Raw genomic sequence first — 7,349 nt, 5'->3', positions numbered from 1 at the left:
ATCTTTTCTTTCTTATTTTTACACTTTCCGTGCCATTTCTCCTACGCGGTTCTCCTTCTTCGAAGGTTGAATAAAGATTACGAATGAATTTTCGAAAAGGGATTCATCTTTACAGTTGCATATCTTGCACATCAATGTCTCTTTTTTTCCGAGACGGAGCTGCTAACCGTAATCGTGATATTGTACCATTTTGTTGCGGTCGCAAGCGCACGTTTTTCAGTGCAATCTGAAAATTCCGCGATCGTCGCGTTCGTCGTCGATATCGTTAAATAAGAAATAGAGCGGCGCAAATAGATATAAGGCGCGTTGCTCGCCCACCGTCCCCCCCCCCTCTCACTCTCTCTCGCTCTCTCTCGCTCGCTCCTTCTCTCTCCTTACATCGCGGTGATCGATGAACGGCCGATGACGCAACGCAACGTATAATCCACAATGTCCGAGACGCGACGACACGTATAAACCTAGATATCGCCAGTATATCCGGGCGCACGCACACAAACGCGCACAGCTGGGAGAACCGTAACTAGCAGTAGCTATACACTTTGCGACCGTTGCGAGTGCGACACCTGCGACTACGTGTATTTCCGCGCAACGCAGAGATACCGCTAATCCGCTACTCCGACGGACGATCGCAACAACCCCCGGCTAGACAGTATCTCTCTTTCGATCGAAAACTTTCGATCACGACCATCCCATCGCAAATCGCGATCGCGAAATTTCGACCGAGTCACGGCCGACCTATTTTTCTTTTTTGAAAGTTCTTGAAAATTTCCGACGAGAATAGTCGTCGTCCTCTTCGAACATTTTTCCAACAAAGCTCTGTATTTGTTTAATGTATTTATTATACCTATACAATTCATTATCTCTGATTCGTTATATCTAATCTCTGTTTGTCGTTGGTATACTAAATTCTGAAGTGGGATCTCGTTCTAAAGAGAGTGAGAAAATTGAGTCAGTCTTGAAAAAGGTCTTCAATTCTCAATCGTCAAGAATGAGATTTTCGCTCATCAGAGTGAGATTCTCTCCGAAAGTTTCAGAGAATTATACGTTAAACGACAAAAAATTAACTCCATTCGCATTAACGAGATAAGACTGACTCTCTTCAATACGTAATATATTTGTACGACATTTGTAAGAATTATTTTCGTGAGGATAGTTTTTCCAACATCGCATTAGATAAAATTACAGCGTGTCCGATACGTTATCACGGTGACTGTATCCATTTGTCGATTTTATTGTTATGCAACTGCGCGATATTACAATACATTATAGAGAGACAGGTTAGCAATTATTATAAGATTCTTTATACTTCGTATGATTGGTTTATACATTTAAGATAAAGAACTAAGAATGAAATCCAATCTTACAGCAGTTTCAAAGCTGCTTTTTCCGCAGTCAACAACTTGGTTTTTCATCTCCTTCGTTCTTCGTTTCCTCTCGATCTCTCGATTTTCCTCGGCGCGATTCGATCGGAACCGACAATTTTCTGCCCACAGATCGGTCTCAATCACTGAAAAGAATTTCTGCTTGAAAATGAACGGCTCAGAATTTTCTGGTTAAATATATTAGAATTCTAGTTGAGCCGATCGAAATTCTGATTGATACGATATTTCTGGTAATATCTACTAGAATTCTTACTCCCACCAGAATAATTGTATCAATCAGAATTCCAGTTATCTCAACAACAAAATTCTCGTAGACTCGATCAGAAGATTCTGACTCGTTCATTTTCCACCAGAAAATTACTACTTAATCCAGACCACTTTTCTCAGTGGTTCCAAGCGATCTCCCGAGTGGGTGCACGTGCGTGCCCTTCGGGCAGGAGTCCGTGAGGCTTGTTGCACGGACGGTTTTACGCCACGAGGTTGAAAGAGCTCCGTAAATTGGGCCGTGGCCCACTTTGATAGAGAGCCGTAGCGGCACGCGGCGCGAGGTGGGAGGAGATCGATGGGGAAGGGGAATCGGTGCAATGAGAGGAGGAGAGAGAGAGAGAGAGAGAGGGGGGGGGAGGTTCCCGTTTCGCGAGAGGAATAGAGGATCTCGCGATCGATGGATCACTCCTCTCGATAGCTGGCCGCAGCCACATGGAAGAACTTACGAACATCGATCGTTGATCGGCGGCAGGGCAATCGCCGTATCTCGATTTCGTAATGTATCCCGATTAATCAATTTCGTCGCGATTGGCTGATTTTAAATTATAATTGGCTGTTAATAGGAGAGAGAGAGAGAGAGAGAGAGAGAGAGAGAGAGAGAGAGAGCTGTCTTACGTATGACAAGAATATCGATTCTTCTCACGTAACCGAACGCGCGAGCGGCGACGGCGGAGTCGAAAGGATAAAAATAAAATCCGACCTTGATCCTTGATCGCGATGCATTTCGCAAACGCATTTCGTATCGCGAAGGCGGAACGTCGCACGTCGTTCCGTTCGAACCGATCCTCGCTGCGGAATCGAAACCGCGACACGATCGATCTTCTTGGTACAGACTTGATGGAATAATACCGCACTGTTAGAAATGTTCTGAAATTTTAGTTTAACTTTTAAGTTTGAATTTAATTTCATGACACTATTACGTAAAATTTTATGTATTTTTCATGAAAATTTATGAAACTTAATGTACTTTTCATAAAACTTTATTAAAAGTACATTAAATTTCATAAATTTAAACGTACACGTTCATTACGTTTAAGTAACTGCGGCAACTTAATTTTCAGTTAAATCATTCATTACTTTTAATTACGTTCATAAACACGAGCTTCATTTATATGTAAAGGAAACTCTGGTGGTTACATTCTAACAGATTTAATACTCTTCTAACTACATTAATACTTCGATATTTCATTTTGCATTTCGGAAAAGATAAAATTTGTACACTCTGAAAAATTCGATGTGGATTTAAACACATCGACAGTGTGTCTGTATAATTCTCATTATGTTGATGTTAATATTTACACCAATATGATGTGGATTTAGTTCCATGGGTTTTAAATCCACACCATGTTAAGGTTAATATCAGCACTAACATGGAGAATTATATACACTACGTAGTGTTAAATTTTATACCTATATTTATAGAGTGTGCAATTTCAATATCTTATACAATTTCTGATACAATATTAGAAAAATTCAACGTTCGATCTAAATACAAACGCAATAAATCACAGGAAAATATCATCATATATTTTATCAAGTTTACTGACTATTCAACTCTATTTCAAGTGAAATTCTGAATTATTCAATTAAACGATTAAAATTTTAGTGGCTCTGTATATCATAACAGAGTACATATATATACACATTTTTGTGAAAAAGAAGAAAGAAAAAGGGGAAAAGAGAGAATTGTATATTTTCAGTGCAGAAAGATTTGAGTGCAGAAGGTGTATAATAAATTGCGGGAACAAAAGGGAATAGATATAAATTATTGATACAATTCGTCTAAATCTCAGGCACGCCACATTTAGTTGACAGAAAATGCTTTTTACTTCCCGACAACACTGGTTATCCCCGGAATGTTTCCCCGCTACAAAGTAACGAGGGATGACGCAACGAAATGAAACAACGGCGCGCGTGTTGCACTTTCGTAAGATCTCGGTATACAAAAAGTACACGCGCGTGGCGAAGACGTCGCTTTATCCTCCGTAGAGCGCGTGACGTCATCGTATTAATTGCATTTCTCGCAACACCCCCCTCTCTCCCCCCCCCTCCCAAGGATGGTCTTTATCTACACCTGCGTTATTCGAGAGAGTCCGCGTGATTCAGCCGGCGAATATATCGCGATGATAAGATACCGCACCGTGCACGGACAATGAATGCACCCCGGGACGGTCACGTTCGCGAATATTGCGTCATTCGCGGCTGCGCGAGATCCTCCTCGGCCAATCGCGAAATCGAGACGTCCTAGAGAGGTCTCTCGCCGTTCACGTCCCCAAAGTAAAGATACTTCTGCGAAATTCTAAAAAATCTAGTTGCCGTACAGCGCAGAATTTGCAGCGATATCGCTGCAACATGTAATGTTGCTGCAATGTTGCTGCAATGTTGCAGCAACCGTTGTGCAACTTTGTTGCTGTAGGTCGTTATCGTGCGAAGTTCTTTCTCCCTGTTTTTATTTTATTTATCAATTACATCGTATCGAGTTTCTAGGCTTACAAACACTGTTTCAAGCTGACGCCTGATCACCTCCTCGGGCGCTTTAAATTCTCTGGAGTGGGATTTTACTCCAAAGAGTACGAAAACTGATGAGGCAGTCTTGAAAAAGAATGGCACGGTTTTCAATCTTTAAGAGTGTGACAATTCACTTGAAGAGTTTCAAAGAGTAAACCGCATTGCGCTCGACGTTTGTAAAATACTATTTGCACGTCGATAAGGACTTCTCTTATTATATATATTACCCTATTATATTATTATTATAATTCTACGAAACAACAGAGAAATGGACTTTGGAACTTTGCAGAATCCCGCAAAAACTTTTGTATCATCTCTGCACTCTAAAAAAAAATATGACTACATCTTACACCGTTTTCGACGTTTACACATAATTCTCGTCATAATCGATGTTCGTGTCAACAACAATATGGTGTGGATTTAAGACCCATGACGTTAAATCTACACCCGCACTTTTTAGAACGCACCAAGAATTTTCAATTGGTATGACAACGATTTTGCGATGTAATTTAGAAATTTTCGACGCTCGCGAGAGACGTCGATTCCCGACGAGCTCGAGATAATAGAGATCTCTCGGCGAGCTAATAGGAATCTGTCAAAACGGCGCGGACCGTGACTCCAAGTTTCGCACGCTTCTTCGTTTCTGACATCTCACCTGTCTTGCGGAAGAAGCACGTGTTGACTGTGGTCTAGGATGATGCTTCTAATGTCGCGAATCGAAGCGATCGATGACGAGTGTCGAGCAAATTTCACGGTCTCGAAAGAGCGAAATGGAATTTTTTTAATCTTCGAAGAAACAATTCCGAGTAAGATTTCGAGAGACCCGTCAACTTTCTCGAATTACACGATAACTCTCGAAGTGTCATTGTTTGTCATATTCGAACTCGCGTCGCCGATCGTTCTCTTATTACGTTTTTAACACGAATGAATTGGCGTGATTTCTGCGCCGATTTCGTAACGAGACGTCGTCGTGTGCTCGCGTCGTTACGTAAAAAGAATGATTTTGTTGGAGCATTAAAAAATTTAACTTTAGATGCAGATCTAAAAATAACTTTGTTGGAGGATAAATAATAATTATGTAGGATGATTAAGCGCTGATGACGACGATGCTATAAAAAAATTTTCACATTCTAGCAGCTTGAAATCTAAATATCCACAGCACATTTTATTCAATTAGGGACACCCGAGAACGTTCTCAGAATATCCTTTGAAGTCTTATACTGCACGAATAATTATTGTGACCGTCTAATAAAGTTATTTTCAGATTTGTGTTTAGCTTAAATTTACAGATACTCCATAAAGTCGTCCTTTCCGTGTAAAAATCGCTCCGAGATCTCGGATGGTGAAAAAACAATACAATACAAAGTCCAGAATTGGGACACGAGACGTCTCAAAGGTATCTTAACCTTGGAATGTTACTCATATTTTTTTTTACATCAATTGCTTTGTGTCACAATTCGGTCATGTAATTCAGATTTTTTTTTAAACTTTTTTAGTAATTATACTTTATAAATCGCAAGGTAAGAATAACTGACACTACTTTAATGTAAAAAAAATGAACCTTAATATCAAAATTTTATTACTTTAAGCCACCAAAATTTGTTACCAAAAACTATACTGAACTTGAATTAGTTTCTAAACTTGAAAGTTCACTCACAGTAGTATTTTAAAGACGTCAAAGACGTTTTATGAGTTCGGACTTTGCGTTGTTTAGGAATTGATAAATCACATTTAAACACTCTCTAAAAAATGTCAGTGTGGATCATCGTTAATATTAACACCAACATGATGTCGATTTAACATGGGTTTTAAATCGACACACCATGAAGACGCTGATATAAACACCAGAGGTTACAACTCCACGTCATGTTGATGCTAATATCAACATCGACACGGTGATAATTAATCATTTAGAATTATATACCACATGATGTTAAATCCACACCGATATTTTTTAGAGCGAACAGTTCGGCCAATTCGACCAAAGCGACTGCAATTCTTTCCTCATCCGAGAGATCTCGAGGAAGATTCAGAGCGATTTCCAGCATCATCATCACAAGTCGAGTCTTCAAAGGATCACTTGAAAGATTTCGCCAGCGTGGGTCGAGGAAACTCGTACTCACCAATCTTGAAAGGTTCCGTCGATCCGGAGCGCGCGATGGAACAGCGATCCACTTTGTCGTCGATCCTGCTGACCTTCGGGCGCAGAATAGTCAAAAGCGTATAATACAGTTTTCCCCTGTGTGGTTGCCACAGGCGCGTAACTATCGCGATGCGATCGTCGAAACGGGAACGGCACGCGGTGCCCCGTTCATCGAACCTCCGGCGCGCCGCTGTCACAGCGACATAACAGTCGTCCCCGTAACACGAATCTCGGCGACTTTACAGTCGGCGTGGGACACACAGTGTGGGCACTCTGTGCGATATCCGCCGTGCACTCGAAAGAAAAAAGAAAAATTACTCCGAGACTCGTACAGTACGTGCGGGTCCTTAGGAGGGACACTCGCGTAAAACGAGAGACACTCCCGAAAAAAAAAAAAGAGAAAGCTCGAAATGCCACTGGAAATCTTCCTTCCTCCTTCAAACGAGGTGAACTTGAACTCCGCGCTCGCAGGTGACAGCGATCCGACACGTACGCGTCGTTGCACTGCGTGAGAGATCGGCGAATGTGTGTGTATATATATATATATATATGTATCTATATATATATATGTAATATATACGGCGCGCGAGTATGTACGCGAAGTATGTACTATATCTGTAACAGGTATGTATACGTATGATGCGGGCGAGATCGCAGACACACACGTCCGCTCGCTACGAAGCCGGGCTGACAACTGACTGACTGCGCACACCGCGTGAGACTCGAACGGCGACTGCTGTGCCGCCGTCTTGGCCCCAATGTCGTCTGGCTGCGCTGTGCCGAGAAGGCTGACTGGACGGGGTTGCCGCGCGCGCGTGCGTGTGTGTGTGTGTGTATGCGGGGAACGTGGGTCGCGGGGCACGCGGGAGGAGGCAAGTTTACGCCTGGTTTATGGTCGGTTTGTGTGTGGCGGTCGCTGTCGTGTTTTCCCCCCTTCTCCCGCCGCGCTCGCCGGTTGCTCGTCCCTCCCCACCACTGTCGTTGCGACCGGCTCCCAACTTCTCCTGACGCGCTTCTGCGTCAGACCGTCCGGTCCCCCACTCCGCTCT

The 7,349-nt window shown here is 42.3% G+C and overlaps 1 protein-coding gene across 1 annotated transcript in view; it reads right to left on the bottom strand.

The window, feature by feature from the left end:
- LOC108754734 (RNA polymerase II degradation factor 1-like) overlaps positions 1–6,539 on the bottom strand; it is a 26,444-nt gene extending 19,905 nt beyond the window's left edge. The window contains exon 1 of the mRNA XM_018497281.1: positions 6,281–6,539. The gene's annotated coding sequence lies outside the window, so the exon portion shown is untranslated. The remainder of the gene's footprint in view (positions 1–6,280) is intronic.
- Positions 6,540–7,349: the final 810 nt, after the last annotated feature.

Source organism: Trachymyrmex septentrionalis, unplaced genomic scaffold (genome assembly GCF_001594115.1).
Source record: "Trachymyrmex septentrionalis isolate Tsep2-gDNA-1 unplaced genomic scaffold, Tsep1.0 scaffold119, whole genome shotgun sequence".
Lineage (NCBI taxonomy): Eukaryota > Metazoa > Arthropoda > Insecta > Hymenoptera > Formicidae > Trachymyrmex > Trachymyrmex septentrionalis.
Note: the sequence above shows the minus strand (reverse complement) of the source record. Positions and strands in the feature narration are given on the sequence as shown.